Here is a 23,571-nt window from a genome sequence, read left to right as displayed (position 1 = left end):
GGCATTCTACCCTTGTCGAATCGGAACCAACCACCACTGCATTACGCTCGAACAGTCACGCGGCCGCCGGCCTTCCGTACACAGATATAGATTCATTCTTCGTACCTGATCCAACCTCACAACCCTTCGCGGGTTGGTCAGGAGTCATGGTAAGACGGAATTTTTTTAAGAAAAGAGAGTGCTCGACCGGAACAACGGCCAACAAAACAAAGACCGTAATTACATAGATAACCGCTCCTCCCCTTCTCCGTCTTTAATTTAAGGTAAGGCGAACCGTATGGCGGCGAAAGACGACCTCACCTTCTCGTAGATGGTGTCAGTGAGAGCAACGTCGAGTATCCCCCGTTGACCTTCTTTTTTAGATAGAATCCTCAATGAGTGGAAACAAGCAACCTTTCTTATCTTAGTGACGTGTTGAGTAAGGCCGGCTTTAGAGCCCGACGCCCCTTATGATGAGAAGAAGAGGGGCCGCCCTCTTTTCCGCACCAATCCGTCCCCCTACATCTTTTTTAGGGTGTATAGCTCAGTTGGTAGAGCATTGGGCTTTTAACCTAATGGTCGCAGGTTCAAGTCCTGTTATACCCAACCCTACCTTACACTATACTACTACTGGATATCGATCTAAGATAAGATCAAACTTTCTTTTTGAAGTGGAACAAAGGATTGTGTGACAGCTTGGGATAAAGAGAAATTGCATGTACAATTTCTCTTATGTGAGCACTCTTCGTAAAGAGAGGCCTTTGCGGATCACGGGATAGAGTTCTGGGAAAGGAAAGCAGTCATATCCACTGTGATAAGAAAGCATTTCACCTCCCTTCTGGCGGAAAGCCCTTTCCAGATGGAGTAAGTAGTCCATGGAACGTTCAGAATGTGGCTCGACTAAAAGGTTTACGGAGATGCGTACCCTTTAGGTAGGTAGGGGGAGGTTCTTTCTGATGCTCGACCGTAGGGTACGAGCTCCATACTTGGAGCGAGAGGTCACGAGTAAGGCTGCCCCTATTGCCTTTCTTTTTTGTTTTTGAAAACGGATCTCCATCCCGGGTGTGATGATGTCAGGAAAGGGCCACGTCATCTAGAAGTCTGTCTACTTGATTTGATGAGTGAGGAATAAAAACCTTAGCTAAAGGAAGCCTTAAGGCAACAAGAGGATAGGGTCACCTTTACCCCAGTATGCGAATCCAAGTCAGACGATTGAGTCTCAGAGTCAGTTAAGAGAAAGCGAAGGAAAGGAAAACTTGGAAACATCCACTGACGGAATCTAACATAACACATCCATTTTGTTTGACCAATATCATTCCCATCTATACCTTCTTTCTAATTTAGCAGCCTTCTCGGATCAGAAACGGAGCAAAAGAGGTGCAGGAATCAAAGTGAAGTTATTCACCTTATTGTGGCTTAAAGTTTCTGAAGAGAAGAAAAGAGCACTGACTTTGACACCGGCAAGAGAGGAAGGAAAGCGGTTTTCGGGTAGTTGCTAAGAGAGAATAGTCCGTGCGCCCTTTGAGAGAGGAAAGACAGGAGGGCAGACGGTTGAATCATGAAGATTGTAAAGTGGCTGGATTACAAAGAAGTAGATCCGGGGAAGCGACCGGAACAATCGATATGAGAAGGAATGACCCGTCGGGTTGGGTCTTTCTCGATATGCTATCTCACAGCATTCAATCTTTCGACGTTGGTGAAAGACCGTCCGTCCAGATGAAAGTATGTCTACCTCCCTCCTTCTTGAACGTAATAAAGATGCTAATGAGCTGGCGCACTGAAAGACAGATTATGGAAGGGAATCGAGAGTACAGTTCATTCAAATAATGAATTCACAGCTGACATTCCGACTTTCCTTAGAAGAGCAAAAAACCGTCAGATCAGACCGGGAGCTCGATATTCAGAAAGAAGGTGGTAGGGCAGAGAGGTTCAGCCAAGGGAAATTCCATTCTATTTCCAGCTGCATTACTGGCTAAAGCACACCGAAAAGAAGGTCTTCTTGATCCCCGGCTGATTAGATTAATAAGACAAGAACGAAACACTAGAGATTAGACACGAACTGGATTTTAGTAACGAGAGTCGGGATCGCTCATAGCTAGATTCCTCAGTAGCTTAGCAACTCGTAACTGGATGAGGGCAAGAGAACGGATTAGCTTTTAGCTAGAGTCCCAGCACGAGATTACGGATTCCTGCACTAGAAAGCAAAGAGGCGGAACCCATTGTAGCTGTAGCAGAAGCAGCTGCCATTGATTTTGCACCTTCAATACGAGATTTGAAGAAAAACCTAAACTCATATGTATGAGTGGAAGTACTTCCAGAGCTTGACTAAGGATAGCTTACCGATATTCAAAAAGGTCGGCATAAGCCCATTCCCTAAACGGAATAGACAGATCCGACAGAAGTCGACCGATGGAAGTCGAAACTGTCACATTATGACAGCCCCAAAACGCGGGATGGATGACATTTGATTCATTCAAAACTATATCTTTCAATCGATCTCAAGTCTGAGGTCATAGCATCCTTGCTTGAAAGAGTGACTCTCCTCTGGCCCAATCAAGAGGGGGCTCGGCTCGGGCATGCCCTTGATTCTCCTCTTTCTCGTACACGAAGCCGGGTCCTTGAAAGACTTATTCCCTTTCCGGACATCGGTCTTCAATCGCTTGTAACACTTCCTGTAACGGACTTTTCAAGGCGAAGTGAATCAAAGAATTGATTCTCTTAGCGTCCCTCACTTCCATTTTTTAGAACTGAGAATGCCCTTTCGGGCCATATGTGACTGAGGAATGAGATGAAACTGAGCATGCTCGACCGACAGCTGCCGGATTAGAGTCAAAAGAAACTCTTGGGAAGAAAATGAACGAAGGCAGTCAGAATCCAGTCCGAAATTCTTGCCCGCGGAATGGTCCCTCCGCCGGGTTGTCAATGTCCGCGACTTCTCCCTTCTTCTTCTTGAACTCATCCAAGTCAGCTACCGACCTTAACACCCTCTTTGCCAAAGTGATGTGATCCAGCTGGGATTTTCCTCAGGCAAGTGAGTGAACCGTAAGATTAAGAAGCCTTGCTATTGCCTTTCCTTCCGTTCCTGTAAGCACCAACCAAGTTTGATTCCTGGGTGAGATCTCTAGTTACTTCGCCCCTACCCTAGAGTTTGACCATTTCCGCTTCCTTCTATTGAGAGAATGCCAAGCAACCTCTGCTTATCAACTACTCCCAAACCTCTTCTTAGAGCTAGCCTCAACCCGCAAAGATCTTCTACCCTTTCACCTACTGCCTGAAAGTAGTGCCTGTAATATCAATTTCTAGTTCAATAGCATAATCCTGCTAGTCCTACCTTGCTCAATGAATTACCTGGATCGAAAAAGAATGCGCTTTGCACCTTATTGGTTGACTTATTCCTAGAAGCTCTCTTCCTTCTACCCACTCCTCTCTACCGCTTCCTTGCGTCCTGGCTTCATGGTCCTTGTCCTTGCTTTCACTCATATTACATACAGCTGGTAAACAAACCTCTGCCTTCATAGGCTCATTCCTTTGACCCGATCGTTTAAAGAACAGCCTTTGGCACGCTTCCCCTTAGTTTAGTTGAGTCGAGCTCAATGAATTTTCTCTTATATCTTGAATGACTAGCTGCTAAACGCCCTACTTCGAGTACTGGATTGACTTTCTACACCTATTGCTTGAGCTGTAAAAGCACCCTTAACAATCTTCCAGAACGAGTTCAGCAATTACTAAATATATGGCTATAGGGGTGCATTCAATTGTCAAGAAAAGAAGATGAGTTCTTCTAACTGCAAAATCCGATCCTCGTAATCGATTAGTTGTTGGTGTATTCTGAAACACGGAATCATTGGCTTATCCAATTCTCTATCGAAAAAAGATTCAACCACTATCTGTTTTACGTCAAGCAATACGTGGAGTCACTCCCGCTGTAAAAGCAAAACGTGTAGGCGGATCGACTCATCGATGTACCTATTTCAATAGTATCCACACAAGGAAAAGCACTTGCCGTTCGTTGGTTATTAGGACGAAAACGTCCGGGTCGAAATTAAAAATTCAGTTCCGAATTAGTGGATGCTGCCAAAGGGAGTGGCGATGCCATACGCAAAAAGGAAGAGACTCATAGAATGGCAGAGGAAAATAGAGCTTTTGCACTTTTGAGTTATATCCCTGAACAGGATCTATATAGACACATAGAGCCCGATCGGAAAAGAATCAATAGAAAAAGAATCGGAATAGGAAGGGACCTTCACTTTAGAATGAAGCAGGAAGCATCCTGAGCAGAAAGCCCACATGGATTCGACGAGCGCTCTTCTCTTTGATGCGACAGAAGGGAATGAAGATGAGTAAAAGCTTCGAGTGACGCTTAACAGTTAACAGTCTTGATATTCCTTAGGATTAAAGGCACATACCAACAAAACTTTCAAACATGAAAACGACGAGCCAACCCGTAGCCGTCACATCGGCTAGCTTTGGACCAAACTACTCTTCTTTCGCTGCAACTCCTTTCTTTTATACTTTTATAGCTATTAGAAAAAAGAGAGAAGAAAAGAATGAATTGGATTCCATCCCAGGCTTCCCCGGTCGTACCGTTCGCCTTCCGTTCGGAGCCAATTCTTATTTGGCTTCCATTGTATTGCTGAACTGCTTTTCCTGTTGATGCTTTTAGGACCTAGCAGCTTCTTAGTCTGAGAAGATTAGCGGAATTTTGTCGTTTTCTGGACCTCGATAGGCGGGAAGCTCCTCGGCCGCTATTTACCCGGTATGGGAATTTTTCACATTGAAGAGTTGTTGATGATACAGTCATGTTTTCATGCAGCCAAGGTCTTCCTAAGAGCAGATTAAACGAGGACGGTATGTCAATGACATGGAGTGGAAGAGGTTTAAGCACTGGTCCTACCCGCATGTCTCTGCGGTCCTTGAACTGGACTTGCTTCCCAGGAGTCCCGTTCCCAAGAGAGCCAGGAAAGAAGGAATTTCCTTATCTACCGTACGCTTATTCCCTTTCCCTATAGCTAAAGCCCTAATTCGTTCAAACGAGCCCATGGAATAATCATCATCATCCTATACTCCAATTATCTCAGAAGTATCCTCTTATTCTGGGTGGGCTAAAGCAGCTTTCTCACCCACCGCCTTTTGTAGCTAAAATCAAAGATCTTATAGACAAGATCAAAATGACAGTGCCTCAAGAAGATGCTCCATCAAACCCCAATAAAAACGTGGGGATTTTCAAGGACCCTCTACCTCAGCACGGGTCTGTTGCTTCCACAACCCCAGATGCCTCATCTCCACCATAAAAAAAGTCTTCCATGTCGCGGAAGACTAACATTCAAGAATAAGAGCTTTTTTCTCTTTGATTTCGATTAGCGTTCTGAGCTGGGAAAGGTAGGGATCTAAGAGACATAGCATCCCAATCCCAGGCAGGGACATCTCTTTATACTGATTGCAAGTTAGGGGCTCCGGCTCTATCTCGTGGCTAGGGTCCTTCGAACATTTGTTGAGCAAGTCAAGCTCTGTAGTTGCAAGAAATCGGTCAATAGTACCTCGACGTGAGCGTGCAAGGGATTCTCAAGAATCAGTTTTCCGGGCTAAAAAAAGAATTTCTTTTGGCTTTTTGACCCCGGCCCCGGGTGGATCTCGAAAGATATGAAAGACCTCCCTCCAAGCCGTACATACGACTTTCATCGAATACGGCTTTCCACAGAATTCTATATGTATCATAAGTCGAGGGGGCCTGACGAAGATCGGCAGAGGGGAGATGGTCACGGGATTAGGTTTAGCAACTAAATGGGGGATGGGCTGAGTCTAGCTTGGGACAAGTCTTAGAGAAAGGTAGTTTGCGAGAGAGATGGCCAGGCAGTTCTTAAGATCAGCAACTCGGAGGATAGAGAGCTCACGCCCAATGGACTTCTTATTGATGATTCTCGCTACCTCTTAGCGTCAGACTGGAAGAGAGATTTTCGACATAGCTAGCTAGAGAGAGGGGAATTTCTGCGCAGATGGACTTGCCAGGCTTCATATCAACTCGGTACAGTCTGAAGAGCCAGAGTTCATTACTTCTTTACTCTTTTCAGATCTAGTGGGTCTTGCCCTCCCACCTAGGCTGACGGTTCAGTCTAGTCCTTTTTCAGTTAAGGCGGTTTTCTAAGTTCTTGATATAGTAAGCTTGCTTGCAAGCAAGGTTATGCAATAAAATCAGTCCTTTTTTTTTATTGAATCATGGCCCTTTCCCTTGCAGATGTGTCCTTTCAAGCCGGATTTTTTATTTACTAGCTTAGCTATCCTAGTATAATAAAAGGGGTAGACTGACTTATTTTATTGACATAAGCTCAGGAAAGGAAGGAGGACAAGCTATCTCGTAAATAGAAAGAAAAGAGCTAGAAAAGCTCGGCTGACGTAGTTCCGTGACAGCCTGCAGAGTCAAAGGCCTCTATTGCTTATAGGGACGTAGTTCCAGGACCCCTTATTTTTTTGCCGATGAATCGACGACCCGTCAGGCTTGTACAAGGTAAATGAGAGAAGGCTGGCGGAGAAAGCTTACCGCTCCGTGGGAATTGAACTATCCTTTCTTCAAATTGAAAAGGTACTAGCGAGACTGACTTGACTATCCTATACTTTATTTACTAGCCTAGACTAGCCTTATAGAAGGGGAACTAGGTCTGGTTTATCCTTGTCTTCTACTTTCTAGAATCTGAAGGAGGTGCCAGTCTTTTAGGTATAGGAAAAACCGATGCCATTGAATGGCTTGGTCGATCATTTAACTACGTCAAACCTGTCGCAAAGAAAGATTTTCCTCTTACTGTTAGGAATCGATATAGCTGCTTATCCGGTCCTTTACTTGACTTTAGGAAGGACATCGCCCGAAAGCAAGTTCAATTTCCTTCCACGATGCCTGTTCTCAGGTTTGAGGGAAAGGGTGCTAGGCTAGAGAGCTAATTCGCATCTGTTGGTGGTTAAGCCTTTGTGGCTAGCTCTGGTTCATTTGACCGAAGAGAAGAAAAAGACTGAAATGGGACCAGGAAAACACCCCACCACTAGAGCTTGCTTTGCTCTCGCTCCGCTCGCTCCCACCTGTCTTCTTCCCACTAAAGTGAAAGATCTTTCACTTCACCATAGCAGGAACCTCACTAACCTTATAGGCCAGTTACTCTAACCACTGGGATCCCCTCCAGCTTTCCCACCCACCGTAACTGAAACCTTCTTTTTTCGATCGGCATACGAATAAGATCAAAACATCACCAAAAAGAATTAATAACTTGGAGTAATTGGAGGTAATACTCACTTTGAATGCCGCGTTGAGCCAAATCTGTATATATGGAAGAGAGTAATTCTATATCATTCCCCGGTACCAAGCGGTCTATTATGTCATACGCCGTTCTTCCAGGTGGAAGATTTATATGATTAGAGTTCAATAATGGAGAGCCTATCACTAAGCTGTTCCTTTATTGTTTCGGCGACGCTTTCGTCCACTCGCTCCTGGTAAGAGGCCATCGTTAACTGGCGAAGCCTCGCGACTCGCCAGCTAGCGACTATAAAAACACTCAGTGGTAAAGCAGCTGCTGAAAGAAGGGAAATAAGATAGGTAAGTACTAGATCCGACATTCTTTATTTCTTTACTAAGATAAATTCAAATAAAAAAGAAAGTAAGTGGGGCCTTGCTGGTAGTAGACCAGACCCAAGCCCCTCTATTTAAATATTGGGGTTGAAAGGAATTCGGGGGGTGCTAAGGCGAAAAACTTCTACAAGACCTTGCTCTTCCCAAAGGTTGCCCTTGAAAGGCTCTATGCGACTATTGACGCCATTCGTCGCTGGCGTCTGGCCAAGAGTGAAGTGCGTTGGAATCAAAAAGTCTACTCCCTTACTTACTTAAAGAAGAGCATTTGACCTTCTTACCTGGTAGAACCGGGGGAAGTACTTCTGAACCTCTTTCTACGCTTTCTTCTCTTATTAAATTCTCGCAGAGATCTAGCAACGCGGCGCAGATCATTGGTATTGGATGTATCGTTAGGTTGTGCCGAGTCAAATCTGCTCCTTTTTTTCCATTGCAGAAAAGAGATCCCTTCCCCCCGCTTTAAAAAATGTTGAATATGAAGTCTGTGGGGCTGCAGGTACTATGGATCCTCTGACTCTCAATCGGGCTGGGTTGCCTTCCCAGGTCTCGCCGATCTTGCCTGTAGGTCGTGATGTGCCTCGAGATGGCCGTCTCCTGCCCCCCTGCCGGTGGGGAATCCGCTCCCGGGTTGTCGCTCTGCTGCGTCTGGCCCGTCCTCTAGGCACCTTTGGAAGGCCGGGAGTGTGACAACGTACACGCTTCCCTTTACTCCATAGGGCCTTCTCATCAGTTGCAGGGTTTGGTGGCCCGAAATTGACTTGGCTTCGCCAAAAGGCCTCATCTCTAGAAGCCCGGCTCACGAGGCGTCCCTCTCGCAGTAGGGTTCCAGACCTCGCCTCGCTCTTGTGACATGCTATCTTTCCCCTCTTTATTTCCAAGTAAAGGGTGAGTCCCATGCGTCAGTTTGTGGATCGCGGTCTCACGCACTAATCCCTACAGGTGCCCGTAGTAGGCCGGCCGCCTTACCTAAACCAATCATCATATCGGCCCCTAAGCCCCATTGCTGGAAAGGCTCGGCTTCAAAACCGTACGTGGAGCTTCCGCCTCATACGGCTCCTCTAGGGATAGGGATGGAGGTAGGCCCAGTCCCGGCTTGTGCGGTTAAGGTTGTTGTACACGATTTCATAAAAAAAGAAAGAATTGGGAGTTGGCGCCTGCTTGCTTGCTTACCAAGCGATCCTGCCTTTTCACTCCTCGACATCTCCAAGAGGGGTCTTCGATCCGCGCCCAGGGAGAAGATTAACCTTATCTTATCCCCAGGCAGGATTATAGGAAGAAAGAATTACCTATGTTTCCCCCGATCCCGGTTGAATTGCTCCCAATTCTCTTGTTGGAGAATGGGAAGTCTTTCTCGGAAGGCCTGTCTTCGAGCTCGGGTCTCCTCGAAGCGGCCCCGTATAGTTGGGTCGACCCGTCACGCCTGAGCCTCGACTTCCGCTTTGGGCATCTTCCTCTCGTCTAACCTCATCCAGGGCCCGGCATTCATTGATTCGCTCAATAATTTGGTCAATGCGCTCCCCTAAAACCCTCACTTCCTCTAAGTTGGCCCGAACTTCGGCTGGAGTGGTGGGGGGTCTACTCTCCAAAATTTCGAGGTCCCTGTTTGCCTCTTCAAGTTGGTCCATTAGTAAGGAAAGCATCGGGTTAGGACTCGGTGTCCGGTTAAGGTCGACCGGTTGATTTGCAACAGGCGCCTGCGCCGGCACGTTGTCGGGCTGGTGCGCTTCCATAGGATTCGAAAGCGCAGAGCACCCATGCGCATCTCCCGATGGAGAGACCATTTGATCCCCCCAAAAAAAAGAATAAGGAAGAGCTCTGCAAATCCTAATTTAGACAAGAGGGCGCGGGCTCCGGTGGAGATTAGAGCCTTCGAAAGGAAGGCCTGAAAGAAATTCCAGTCCCATCCCAGCCCAGAAGAATAGAGACATAATAGGAAGAAATGAGATAAAAACTAGAACCATAGTAGTAAACCGGGAAAAACGAGCCATGATACGACTGAGAACTACTTTCGTACGACCAGCGCGGTTGTTCCTATTTAATTTTCCCCTTTCTTCGAAAGCACTCACTGAGTTACTTACGGAATCTCAAATCTCTCTCGACGCCAAGAATTATGTGTCCAGGTCGATTAGAGGTTCGGTTTCCTTCTCCAACCACCTTTTAGCGTTCTGGGCCCCTGAAAAAGAAACCCGAAATCAAAAAGAAAGAAGAGAAATTTGGACATGTTTCCCGAGAGAGGTCGCCTTCTCTCAGGCCAGCAGTCTTCTACTTCTAGTCGACTGCTCTATGACGGGCTTCCTTATTTCATGGGCTCTGCTCACTCGTCTACGAAAACAAAATGCATTAAGATTTAAAACTTAAACTTGTCGTCAAAAAAAATGGAAATAGTGAATCAAGATTAGGCGCGACGAAAGAATTGTCCTTGTCGGAATCGTCATATCCTGCCCATATCTATTCTAATTGATTCGAAATCTTAGTCGTTCGTTTTCTACCCTCAGACGGGCTACTTTCCTCCTTTCAAAATGAAATTGCCAATTCCGCTCTTCTTGGGCTCGCCTTCTCTCCTCCTGTTGGGCAGAAGCTTCGACGATTCTTTGCCGTTCTTGCTCCAACTCCAGAATTTCGGCGCCTCCGTATCTCATCCGTTACCCGATTCCAACTGAGGGGCAGGCTCCTGCTCCGGGGCATTTAAGTCGATGTCGAGAGGAGGTCGTTTCGAAGAGCCGCCCCCCTACGAGCTTGATGCGGCGTAACCTTCTTCTGACATCATCATGTTCCCTAGAGTGAGGTCTCCACAAAAAAGAAAAAGTTCTATCATCCCATGCAACCTTAATAAAGACATCACTTTCCCTAGCAACATTGATTTCATTTTCCAAAGAAAGAGATCCAAATCCACCTCGATTAGTAAACAGAGACAATAAGAGAGACTGAGAAAGGTCAAAATGAAAAGAAAGAAAAGACTCAATCTATGAAAGATCGAAGTAAGCTGTCGCTTCGAAAATGTGAAATATTTAAGTTAAGAGGATCCATTTCGGGAACGTGGAATGTAAGAGAAATTCAAATGTTATAACTCCAGTACGTCAGGAACCATCAGAAAAAGAAAGACTACCCTCCAAGAAATTGTATAACTTGGAGAAAGTATTCACTTTGCGTTCCCTGAGAAAGAAGATCACAATAAATATAATATTGTGTATGTGTAGAAGGCTCACTCTTGCTTCTCCAAGTGCGCTTACCTCTTGGAGATTGACTCCTGTTGGTAAGTTCACATCCTCAGTAGTCTCTCTATAGACTCTCAAAAGAATTGAGAGTTGGTCAACGATTTTCTCTTTAACAACATCTATCGTTAGATCAGTTACCTTTGTTTCCATATTTTGACTATTCATTTGATGGATCATTCGGCCAGCCCTAACGGCTACAAGAATAGCTACAGGCAGAGCCAAACCCATCCTAGAAACGAAATCAGCAACGAGTTGATCCATAACGAGTATTAGATTGAAGTTCTCTTAAAGAAGACCGCCAACTCGTATCCCGAAGATACAAGACAAGCAAAGCGCCCGGTCCTCTTCTCTTGTGTCGAAGTGTGGTGAGGCCTCACAGAAGGAGTGGGAAATTGGGGAAAAAGCCGAAACGGAACTAACGGAGATCACGGTATACTCCGTGCTGCGAAACGGGCCAGTACAATACCACGTCTTATTGAGGCCATGAAGACGGACAGCGCTTGCCTTGCCTCTTGCCTATATTATATTTATATATAGGGTAGGGTTCTTTTCGATCTTGTACCCAGTACACTGAACACCAACCCAATCTCGACAAAGAAAGTGAACTTTGGGAAAGATCTATCCTACACTTGCATCCTCGCATAAAAGAAAGGACTCAAGGGTTCATAAGGTATAGTAAAGGTTAAGGTCTTTACCTGGACGGATCGGATCGAATAGAGCCCTATTCTATCGAGCTCTTGTAGGTGCGCCAAGTTTACTCACCTACTATATTTCTTAGTTTGATTTTTGAAGAAGTTTTCAATCTAGTTTATAAACTAAAATGTAACGATAACCTACATAGGACCTTTTTGTTTAGGATTTATTAACTGATTTTTCTTTCCTCTTGTCAATTCAATTGTGTAAATGAAATTTCAAAACAAGCAGAAAACACGTTTTTGGAAAAGGAAGAGCAATTGAGAGAGAACCACATGCAGAACACATAGAGAACTCTTGTATGTATAGAAGATTGGAAGCTCAGCTTTAAGTCAAGAAGGGTAGGGGAGTCGCTGCGCCTACAATCTCGACAGTTGTGGTTAAAAGGTTTTTCTTTTTTTCACGCATCTATTAAGAAAGGCAGAATCCACACTTTTATCATTTTAAAATGCCCAAGAGGCCTGGTTCTGGTTCAGCATGAGGAGATAAGGATAGAAGTTATGAAATTGTTATCACACTTATCCATCTTATCGAGCCAACAGCATATAGGAGCAGTCCACCAAATATTTGAAAGAGTCCCCGAGGCACAAAAAAAATGATTCAATTCAATCTTTTAAGCTATCTATCAACAACAGAGGGGCTGCTCATAGTCAAAAGCTACTAGATTAGATGGATTCCAACTGAACTTAAACTTCTACTTGGTTGATAGATTCAGGGGTAGTGCTGGAACATAATTAAGGACGACCTCCATCTCCATATGGTAATTGAAGTCGAACAGGAGCAAACCAGATGCAATTCAATCCTTCTTCCTGGCAATGATTCCCAAAAAAGCAAAACCTCACTAGACCGAGGCCCATTGCTATGGGGACTACACTGTATAAGAGAATGACTAAGGTAATTGCCAATAGATTGAAAGACACGCTGGCTCTTTAACTTTAAAAAGGGCGCCCTCCTAATCTCATTTGGATAGGAAGAGATATTGATGATTATCCCAAGGAGGCTTACTAGTCAGCTGATAGATCAGGTGAGCCAGCCATGATCACTAAACTCGCCAAACCAGGCATATGATAATGTTAATCATAGGTTTCTATATGCGACAGGAAAATGGGATTTGCAGAGTAGGATACGAAAGTTTTTTTATATACAATGAATAGCACCTATGATCCATGGACGACCAGTGGGGTTCATAAGAGGAACCAAACAAAGGTCTGCAACAAGGCTGTCCCCTCTCTCCATATCTCTACGGCTGGTTGCAGATGACACTGTAATAATAACAAAGCCAGATAGAGAGACTTTTCGAGGCTTCAAAACTGGGACAAGACTTTTTTTACTTTGGTCATGTTAAAACCCCAGACGACGACGGATACTAATACAACTGGGATTCAAAGAAGGATTAACAGACGATCTATGGACTTACTTGGCTTGGTCCCAGTTTATAGGCATTAAAGAAATCTATAACTAGTTGGAAAGGGCGCAAAGAAAGCAGGAAAAAATGCAGTCAAAAGAAGCCTGCCTTAGTCTCAAATAGGGCTTAGCCTCAATGGCAGACCAACTACCAAATGCGGAATGACGGTCGTGAGCCGGTCCTTATGGAATTCCTAGGCGTGAAGGTGGACAAGGTGGCGGGAAGCCTCTTTATATGGCGTAGCCCTTCGAGTGAAGCATTCGATTATGCGTGCTGGCCGCTCATCCTTAAAGTAAAGGCCGGGTTGAGAAGGAAGAGAGAAAACTTCCTCATTTTAGAAGGCTATATCAACGGGAGCCTGTCAAGGCCGAGGAGGCCCGCTACCGTGCTAACCCCCTTCCCTGGCTAGCTTGCTTTCGCTTGCTTCGTATCCGGTTTGGAGCCATCGTCGCAGTTTAGGTTTTAGCATGCCTTGGCGAGGTTTTGCTCTTTCTTGGGAGCGTAGTTCCCTCTCCCTTTGCTTATCTAGCTTTATGTTTACGGTTGCCCCAGTAGCTTTTATGCAACGGGTGTCAAACTACCCTTCCTCCAAGATGGAAGTTTCGCTCCAGAAAATTAGATATTTAGGAAAAGCCATTGGAACCGAGTATAATAGCCCCTATAAGGACTCAGAGCCCTTTTGGAACTTCTTCCCGCCTACGCCTAGAAGAAAGGCTTTCTTCGTCTGTTGTTACGGATGCCCATTCAAAAGATTCATTCCCTGGTGGATTGATTTGGCTATTGCTTGTCAGCCTCTTTTGGCTTTGGAACATTCATTTACTACTTTTTCCTCCCACATCCTGACAACAGCTGGTTTATGGCACCGGGCTAGCTCATGAAGAAGTCGAATCGGAGTTGTCCAGAATCAGATCTCCTCAGAGCACTCCAGCCTTCCTTCGCCCGGGAATGGTGACAGTTGTTGCCTGCCTTGCGGAGCTTTGCTTTGAGTCCTTTCCTCTCTAGATCTGACCTCGCCCAAAGGAAGGTGTAGGTAGCATAGCGAGATGCTTCACGCAATTGCGCGAAAGACTACCTAAGCTCAAGCAGCAGATACTACCACATACAGGAGAAGAAGCTATAGCTCGAGCTATAGCGCTTATTAGGAATTGTCCAATTCAATGAATTCCAGGGTCAGAGGGAGAGTCACGAAGGGCTATTCTTCGATTGGGTATGATTCAACTTTAACCTTCCCAAAGGGATCAATGGTATACCGAAGGAAATTGCTCAAGTTTAGTTTCGTTAGGGACCGGGTCTACGTCACTTTAGAGGTGGGCCTTGGCTCGATTCCGAAGTCATGAGAGAAGGGCGGTATCCTAATCTTTCTTTTCTCCTAGGATCGAGAGACCATTTCGCTCTTCCTGCCTAAATAAAGAAAGAAAGGTCTTTCTCCCATTTCCCTAGTCGAAGAATTGCTCTATAGCCGAGCTCTCAAGAGTCTTTTCTACCATAATCGTTCTTTCCTTCTTCATCCTATCTGCTAGAGCAGTCAGTGTGGCATCTCCTGCATAGGAGTGAGTGTCGATTAGAGGCCTCTTTAGTGCGTGCACGAAATCTCTGTGACTTTTTGCACCGAAGATGCTATCTTTGTCTATGCCTAAGATAAGAGGTTTTCTATCTCCGATGGAAATCACACTAGAGGAGTGGCAAGCGCTCTTCTTAAATAAGATATTGTTTCAGGTTGCGGTTGCTCATTCTTTATGCGGGAGTACGCAGGATTAAAAACCTATGAACTAACACCCGATTATATGAATGAAATCAGTTGCAAAGAGGGGCCATTCAATAACAAGCCTTTTTTGTACATAATCACCTGTTTGTTGAATAGGGTTAAGTTGATTCGAAATATCTTAAGAGAACCCCAACAGGCCGACGAGCTCTTTCTCAGAATCAAGCTGGCAAATGCCCGCAAGAAACCCATTTATTTATCTATTTATCGTCTAGATGGGGTAGGTGTGAAGTCTACCTTCGTACAAGATCCAATCTCGATTATGTTTCTGCGGAAGTATCTACTCGTTACGGAATCTTAAGTATCAAAGTAATAGATGTTATGTTAGAACCTGGCGTTCTGGGCAACTGGGATCAACTTTCAGTAAAAAAGGGGGCATCTATGTCCATCCTTGACAGACCAACACCCGCCTTTGGGACGTACTAGAGTCATGTCTTTCTTTCCCGGGTCACTCTGGTTATATTGAGATTTCCCTGTGCTTTCTCTTAATGGGAGGAGTGTGCCCCGTTCTTCTCTATCCGGTCTCCTTCTCCTCGAGCATGGGGCATTTCCTAGTTACCGAATCCTACTCTTCCGCTCTCGCTCTTCTTTCTACAGGTACGAGTAGCATCCTATTAGAGGGGGTCCTCCCACTGCACTGGAGTGAGTTTATTCCAGGCAAGAAGACAGAGAGTGACCTTGAAGTGTGCTTCTTGTTCGTTTTCTTCCCTTGGCTCCATTCCATCCTTTATAAAGTACAGGTCCCAGGTCCGCCCTTTCCTTTGAATATGAGCTCTTAGATAGATATCAGCATAGCTTCGTAATTAAACTTCTCGCACATCTGCTCTGAAAGCGAGAGCTTGAGATGCATTGCTTGGGTCTTCATTGGGCACTAGTCTAGCACTCTCTCTTCGGTGTGAATAAGAAAGTGTCAAGTGATGGAGGTGTGGCTAGCTTGCTGAATCGCCTCCTCGTACTGCTAATCTTCTTCCCGCTAACTCATTTCTCTTTCGACCGGAACTCCTTAATCAGTTAATCCGGAAGTTCCCCAGAGTTCTTCCTTCTAAGAGGGTTGGCGCAAACAAAAGCAGCAGATATTGAAACTAATAGCAAAGAAGGCTAGGCTCCTCGAACCAGATTCTCTCCGATCTTCTACCGTAATTCGCTAATCTCGATGAAAGAGCAGGTAACTACATAAGGCAGCTTTCCCCGCTCTGTCTTGTCTCGATACGAGAAGGGCTGGTGCTAGAATACTAATTACTATTGCAGCTCTCGGGTCTACTCTCCCTTCCACTCCAGCCTTACCTTAAAGGCCTGGTTTCGTCTGGTAAGCGAGCTCTACTATATATAATATAGATACTGCCCTCTGCTGTTAGCGCTTTCGTTTGGTTGTCCTTTACCTTTTGTTCTTTCCATTCAAGCAATCCTGCTTTTTCGAGCTTTATTGGGTCTAGGTCTAGTTGAGACTGAAGTCAATGCCCCTATTGTAAGGAAAATGGCGAGAATCATCTTATAGAAGTAGTGCTCCTGATTGTCGCTACTGCGGGTAAGAAGATTTCTGCCCAGTCTTCCTAGTTGATCCTTTATCAGTCCGGGATGCCAGCCTTTAAAGTAATTGGTTCAGTTCCTCGGCTTCGGCATAAATGCAGTGCCCGTCATTCCCATCAGTACGGGTGAGGGGTCGAGATCCGTTATTAATGAATGTCTCCTCTGGCCGCTTCTTTTGGGGATTGCCCTTCTATCTCCAGGAGATTGCTGCCTTCCTCGTTCAGTGGGGAAGTCTATTCCCTCTCAATCAATGCCCGGGAAGGGAACTATGAGAAAGGCACTTCAAGAATACATACATCTGGAGATAGGTCATTTAGATAGACCGATTCCAATAGCGTCCCGCAAACTACCGGGAAGCCGACTACATAGGTAGGGGGCGTGCTGACATGCTTGACTTTCTCAATTAAGGAGGTCCGCTAGCTGCTTGAGCCATAAAGACTTCTTCATTCAACGGATTTCATTCATTCATTCACTGGCTTTCCTCTCTAAGAAGTCAGGTCGATCCAAAGCCATTGCTTGAAGCGATTTCCTTGACCGAAGTCTGCTACCGAAGCAGGATTGCTTGACACACAAGCATACCAACCCGAGGGAAGGTCAATAAGGATGGTGGTCGATCAAGCTATTCTATTAAGAAGTAGGAATCCGCTTCTCCATGCCCTTCCATTTTCAAGGGGTAGGCCCTTCGCGGCACACAAACAAGATTTTATTTTGTCACTGGCGCATTCGGTAGCCCCTTCTAGTGCGCGTACTAAGACTAAGGCTACAGCTCACTTCTTCCTCTTTCTTCTCTTATGCAATATCGAGTTAGCGTCTCAAAGAGCTTACTCTGAATGGGAAACTTCTTCTTCCCCAACTAACCCTCTGTGTGCACGTTCCACAAAAGAGAAAGACTTTGTTCATTGAGTGGGCTCTCTGGCTGTTGAAAGAGTAGAGGCTCTTATCTTTCTTTATAGGCGGCATGGCATATAAACGAATGTCGATTGGTCTAATTCGAAGAAATAACATAACTGGTTCGGTATAATAGGTCAACATAGGCAAGATAGGTTAGTCCTAAAGCACTCACTCTGATCCCCGACCAGTTCAGCTTGAATTGGAAGCCTAATAGAAAAAGCCGGTTGGAGGCAGTTTGGAGTACAAAAGAGTTTAAGTACTCACAGGTTCAAATAGTGACTTCGGGACAGAGATAGTGAATCCTTTTTCTTCGGAAAGGAAAGGACTCAGCATCCACAGCTCCGCCCGGCCTTTCCCAACCAGGAGAGCTTGAAGAGGACATATGGCCCAGGATCGAAGAAGCAACAAGGGAGAGATTCCACCGATTAGCCTTACCCGATGACCGTTAGCAGGAGTTGACAGGGGAAAGTACTTAATTACGGAAAGCGGTAAACAAAGCAAACAAGAGATGAACGCGTTACCATAAAACCAATACAGCAGGACGAGAGATTCACCGAAGCCATAAAGAGCAGCTTAACTTTAACTAAGAGATGCTAGTCCCCTATAGAGCTAGCAGCTAGAGGGAAGGCGGATAGGCCATAGACCGCAGGAAAAGCTACCCCAGACACTGAAGACTTATACGGCAGGGCAGGAGTTGAATTAAAGAATCGTACTGCAACTGCTGAAGAGAGATCAGAGCTAGTACTAGAGGAAGCGATAGCCCCACTACTCTTAGTGACTGGCTACTTTACTACGCCATTTTTCGCATCGAAGACATACAAGCGCACTCTCTCTGGGCCATCCGTGGGGCTTCCTCCGCTATGAAGCATAAGGAACTGCCTTCATGCGCTCTTTCTACTGGATTTGGATGAGTACCTTAGCTCTACCCCGAACTGAACTCCCCCCTCACCGAATCAAATATACCTAGCACAAACAGGTCTCATTTCAGCTGGGGCATAGCCCTTATCCTTCAAAAGCTCGGTAAAGACTCTTTTCGCATCGTTGCCGTAGCCTATTTCACACCCGCAGAAAAAGGAAAGATCATATCATAGAATATAGAAAACGGGGTTCCTATCAAAGATGGACCCTGTCGGAAGGTGATGGTCTTCGGTAGCTATAGGGTGAAGGTCTTTCTGCGGGAGCAAGGCGGTTCGTGGTCGCCGCTGATAATCCTTAAGTCGACCCTGAAAATAGGTAAGGATCGGCACGCAACCGATTCACTTTCTTGCATTTCGCTCATTCTTATGTACTCTTCATAGACACCATTGGACCGGTCGGGGACACTATCGTCTCCCCTCCCCCCTCGTGCAGTTTGAGTCTATTTGTTCAAGCTCAAGTTCTTCTGTTCAAATAATATAAATATATTATTATTTGGAGTTTGAGCTTCTGACCCCTATTCATTATCACTAACTTGGGCTTAGCTTGAGCTTCTAATTACTTATTGGTCTTTGTCAAGAAGCAAGCTACCTCCCTCAGTCGAAGTCACTCCAGTTATTGCTAGCCCGGGCTTCCATTATGATTACTATACCACGGGTCTTACTTAGTATAATATATAGTATACGAGTGTTGGATGATTTGATGATTCTTACCTCCTGGGTCGGGCAAGAACCCTGCTCGCATGATGTGCTCCTTACCCTATTCGCTTCGTTCCCGAAACCACCGAGTTATTTGATCATAGAAAGAGGCCCGTCCTATCATCTGTACGATAAAAGATGAAACAATAATAATTCAGCTGATTCCACCTTGTTGGGCTTTCTTTCTGTTAGGGACTGGACCTCCACTTTGTTCTTCAGAGAGATCCCGTCTTCCTACTGCCGGACAAGACTCTGCATGGGATGAAATTAACTTGTAGTGATCTATGCGCTTATGCGACCGACTCTTTCGCTCTTAGCTTTACCACGTGTAGGCAGGGAGCTTTACAAACCCCGGATAGGGCTTTGCAAAAGTCTTTCTCCAAAAAGAATAGATAGGACTATTTATAATAATGAATGCTCCACCGCGATTACTGAGGGTCAGATCGAAGAAGTTCTTTGTTCGTACTCATGCTAGGTCATCGGCTAGTAAGGACTACTGCTGACGAAGCAAAAAGGTATGCATTTGGTTCCGTCAGCCTTATAACTTGAACAGAGAAAGGTATCGCTTATCAAAGAAGGGGGTTGGACCGCTTTGCTTGGGGCACCCAAACCCAAGACCAACGCTTTCTTAATTGGGATCGCCAGATCCAATGCAATGGTAAAGGTAGTGACTCGGGGTTGATGGGGGATTTGGCCCGAATAATCTAATTCCTTAGATCTTGGTTTCGAAATCGAGGCCATAACAAGGACTTTGTAACAGGAATGCAGCCCTCGGTTAAGCGCGCTTTCCTATTTGTTCTTAGAAATAAAGTTACAGGGCTAGTTTTCCTGCTGGATGATTCTGAATCAACTACTTTGATCAGCCCAACCAGACCCCGGTGTTACCCTTTGCGCATTAGCGAGCCCCTCTCTTAATGGTGTAAATGCCCAATGCAGCTTTTCTCCTAATGGAAATGTCAAATGAACATCTTCGCAGATTCCTCGAGGCTCATCTTTGAAGAAAGTTTCCAGGAACAATGTTGTATGTAACCAGGATCTATAATCTATAGGATACCAACCTCCCCCAAAAAAAAGCCAGTACAGTAGCTCTCCTCTATATGGTTCACCTTCGAATTGGAGCTTTTTTTAATGGAAAGGGTTCTTTCGTGCTATCGGAGAGGGGTCGAACCCTTAACTTATTTTATTATGTTGTACATAAATAGAATCTATTTATGTTATGTAATATTAGAAAGAAAAAGGTGGCTGTTCTGTTAATGGGACCAAATGAGTAACTTTTATACTGATTCCTCTTTGAGGGGTTGATTTTGAATGACTTTCTGATTTCGCCCGGATTACCTCCACTCCCTTGATTCGGAGTCAGGAGCCCCTGTTCTTATTCGAAGGTCTTTGCTTACGCCGCGCTTCCCCCTCCTTTGGTCAAGGCTGGCGGAATAACTGACGATTGAAAGGTAAACGGGAGAATGAAATGGGGAGGTTGGAGGGTCTGCCTTACCGGAAATTGAGTATTGGAAGGAAATGAAAGGCTTTTACTAAGACCACCGAGCGAATGAAGAAGAGAAAGGTTTTGTTTGAAGCAGATTTGACTGAAGGGAGAGGAGGCGAAGGTACTACCGAACAATGGTTGTGGGCTGTACGAGGGCTTTCCTGAATGACAAGGGAAATCTCTATCAACTACGGGAAATGAAGAGTGAACGATGGCTTGGATTTCATGATGGCTTAGGCTAAAAGGGAAAGGGCTTTGGTTGGCCATCGCCCTTTGGTTTGGGCTCTTTCAAGACAACTCCTTCCGTTCGAGACTAGTTGCTGCCAGAGACCGTGGATTTAACTACTCCTCCCTCACCAGCAGGGACCCTTCTTCTGATTAGGCGCCGATACGGATTCATTCCAGTAGGGATTGCTCCTTTACTTTAGGTTTAGGTATCGATGAGGTATTTCCTGTAATTGCAGGGGCTCGATAGCGAAGAAGGAAAATGAGCCCTAGAATCTATCTCATGAAGCTCCGAGACCAGTTCCTCTAGGGAGCAATTACTTTTTAACTACAATATTCCTACGAAACGAGACGGAGGGATTAGACACTGACGCCTACTGACCGGGTCGGGCACGAAGGAGGAAAGGAGACTATACCACAGCTTGAGACTGGAAGGAGCCTCCGGCTTCGGTTGACGACCCAGGATAAAATAGAGTGAAGGGAGTTCATAGAATCTCCTGAGTCTGAGGCGTCTCTAGCCCTTATGTAGTAAGGTCCCTCCACGGAAGTCAACGAGTTTGATGCCCTTTTTTTCGAGCCCTTGAAAAGGTCATGTTTAAATAGTTCCAAGTCCGCGGGTCCAAGGGTGAGTAGCTGGAATCATATAAGGGCTGTAGGAACGGTTCACCCATAAAGGGAAAATGAATGTCAGAGAAGATGTTGGCCCTATCAGAGAAAAAAGCCCCTCTCTTCTTACCCAGTGTTCGAGTGCCGGTTTAGTCAAACCAAGGAAAGAGAACCTCGAAGCCTTTCTCTCGGAGATCGGTCATACTGTCTAGCTTGATGCTGTCCTTTTACCAGCCCCTTTATTCTGAAAAGGAGGATTTTCTTTATGATGCTGATTCAATGGTTTGTGGGTGGTCTTGGTACCTCATTGAGCTGTGGTCAGTTCGCTTTAGCCAACCTGCTAGCTAGTCAAGAGTATTTGATGACTTTGATTTCGCCTCGCATCCGCCATATCGATAGGAAGCGGGGCGAGGGTCTTTCATTCGAGAAAAAGGGATGTTCAGGGCCGGGCCTTTCGCAGCTTTCTAAAGGAGATAATTGAAGAAAGTTCTAGCCCGAGAGAAAAGAAAGATCAGATTTGCGTTGATTTTTCCAACAAAACTAAGTACTTTTTGGTCTTTATCATTCAGAAGACTCAGTCCCACACTCTGACTTCAATGATGGGAACAACCTCCGCACTCCGGCGCTCCAACGAACAACAGTTCTCCGCCTTACTATACTATATATTTATCATAGAATAGGCGGCGAAAGCGCCACAACATATATATATCTTGTTCCGTGCTATTGAGAGATAGGGGACAAAACGCCCTTAGACCTATACCGGCGGGGAGCAGCGGATACACTTCAGAGATAGGAAAAAGGTTCACAAAAATGAAGAATCAAAGCATGTAGTTGGGAATGGAATGCTACTGAGGTCAAATCCAGAGTGAAAAAGGCGATGGCGCTTGCCGTAGAAAGAGATTAGACCGGTTTGGTACTCCAACTACCTATGATAAAAAGTTTTCAAGACAAATCCGTGAGTCTAGTCATGCTGCTTCAAAAGAATCCTCTGGGTCTTTTCTTCCTATCTGGTTCTCTGGAACCGGTGAAATCCTATGTTCATAAGCACACTTAGCCTTTCAATAATATCCAACCATTTAATTTAAAGAAAGTTTTAGACATAATTAACTACACTTACTAGTCGTTGGGCTTTTGCACCAGGCTACTTAAGGAGTCATTATGAATACTCATGTAACATTTGACTCGCCCTATTGCGTAGCTATAACACTACACAGGGGGGGGCGTCCAAGATGCTAACTTTGGAATCTTAGTCACTGAGGTTAAGGGTTAACCTAACCAAAAGGAACTAAGACGACGTAAACATAATCATAGATCACTGCTGATTATGTCGCGTCTAGACACAGCTAAACAACACTCCATTCGGAGGCGCTCAGCGTGTGCGGGAGAGCAATCTCCCCACCCTCACTCACTCAGTATCACTGAAATACTGAATGGTGCCTAAAAGTAAAAAAGGGACAAGGAACGAGTAGAAAAACAATTCGAATTGGAAGGAAGGATTCAATCCATCGTAGAAAACTCCAGTGCGCGGATGCATAGCGTCGTAGCATTCTTGGAGACGGGTGAGAGTCGGAATGAGCTTAGTCAAGACTGACTCCTATTCATATTCTTCCTACTTGCTTTCCTATTCCAGATGGCTTTACTTACAGCGGGTGTGCTGACTTGACCCGAGGAGATCCGATTGCTTGTGCTTATGTACCAGTTCCTATTGCTTGCTTTACTATTCTGATTCCGATTTCTATTTCTATTGGCAGCTGGAAAAGAAAAGCCTTTCGTTATCTTAAATCGACTAGTAACGCGATGTCTTCCCATAAAAAACAACGTCCGACCCCGGGTCATAACAAGCAGTTTTCGGCAACGGAATCGGCCAATGCCAAGACACTTTTCATTTGACGCGGATCCGGTTTTGCACCTTTTGTGATTTCGATAGGCATCGCACCCTCACCTCAGGATCAGAGGGCTTGTTTGAGCGCTGCGCTAGGGGCACCACAGAACGGAGAGTGTACGAGCGCCCCTTTGCTTTGTTTGAGCGTTTTTTTTCTTTGTTCGCTTCGCAAGTGACGGTTGTGCTCCTCTTCCTTCGCTGCTTTCGTACACCAGGGGGATAGAAGATAAGGTAGGCTAAGCCGGAAAGAGAGAGCAGTTGGTTCTATAATTGAAATAATGGAAATGCTCTGTCGTAGAGCTTCGCTAGCAGTGTCGAGCTTTGCTCGCGATTCGACTGGAACTAAAGACCTGAATGAAAGTTCAGAGCTCTCGCGCTGCTATCTAAAGAATGAATAAACCGCTACTGAACAAGAGCGAGTGAAGTGAGTAAGCCCCTTTAGAGAAGAGATAGGGGCGAGCCAAAGAGAAGTTGTAGCAACGAGCTACTAATACTAAGGAGTGACTGTGTTGAAGCTTCAAACGTAGGGCTCGCGACGACTTCGAGCGAACCCAACCCATTTGAGGTGACTGCTGCTGCTTTCGATGCCGAAGACACAACAGTCGGTACTGCTAGGGACTCCTTTTTGGCACCGGGATAGGGTGGCGCAAAGCGAGTTCGATCCCTCCCTATATAATTATTATA

The 23,571-nt window shown here is 45.4% G+C and overlaps 1 non-coding gene across 1 annotated transcript; it reads left to right on the top strand.

Moving 5' to 3' along the window:
* The first annotated feature begins 512 nt into the window (after positions 1 to 512).
* On the top strand, positions 513 to 585 carry TRNAK-UUU (transfer RNA lysine (anticodon UUU)). Its single transcript has one exon. It is a non-coding gene; the product is annotated as a tRNA-Lys (tRNA).
* Positions 586 to 23,571: the final 22,986 nt, after the last annotated feature.

The sequence above is a fragment of the Populus euphratica genome, unplaced genomic scaffold, assembly GCF_000495115.2.
Source record: "Populus euphratica unplaced genomic scaffold, PopEup_1.0 scaffold83.1, whole genome shotgun sequence".
In the NCBI taxonomy this organism is placed as follows: domain Eukaryota; kingdom Viridiplantae; phylum Streptophyta; class Magnoliopsida; order Malpighiales; family Salicaceae; genus Populus; species Populus euphratica.
Note: the sequence above shows the minus strand (reverse complement) of the source record. Positions and strands in the feature narration are given on the sequence as shown.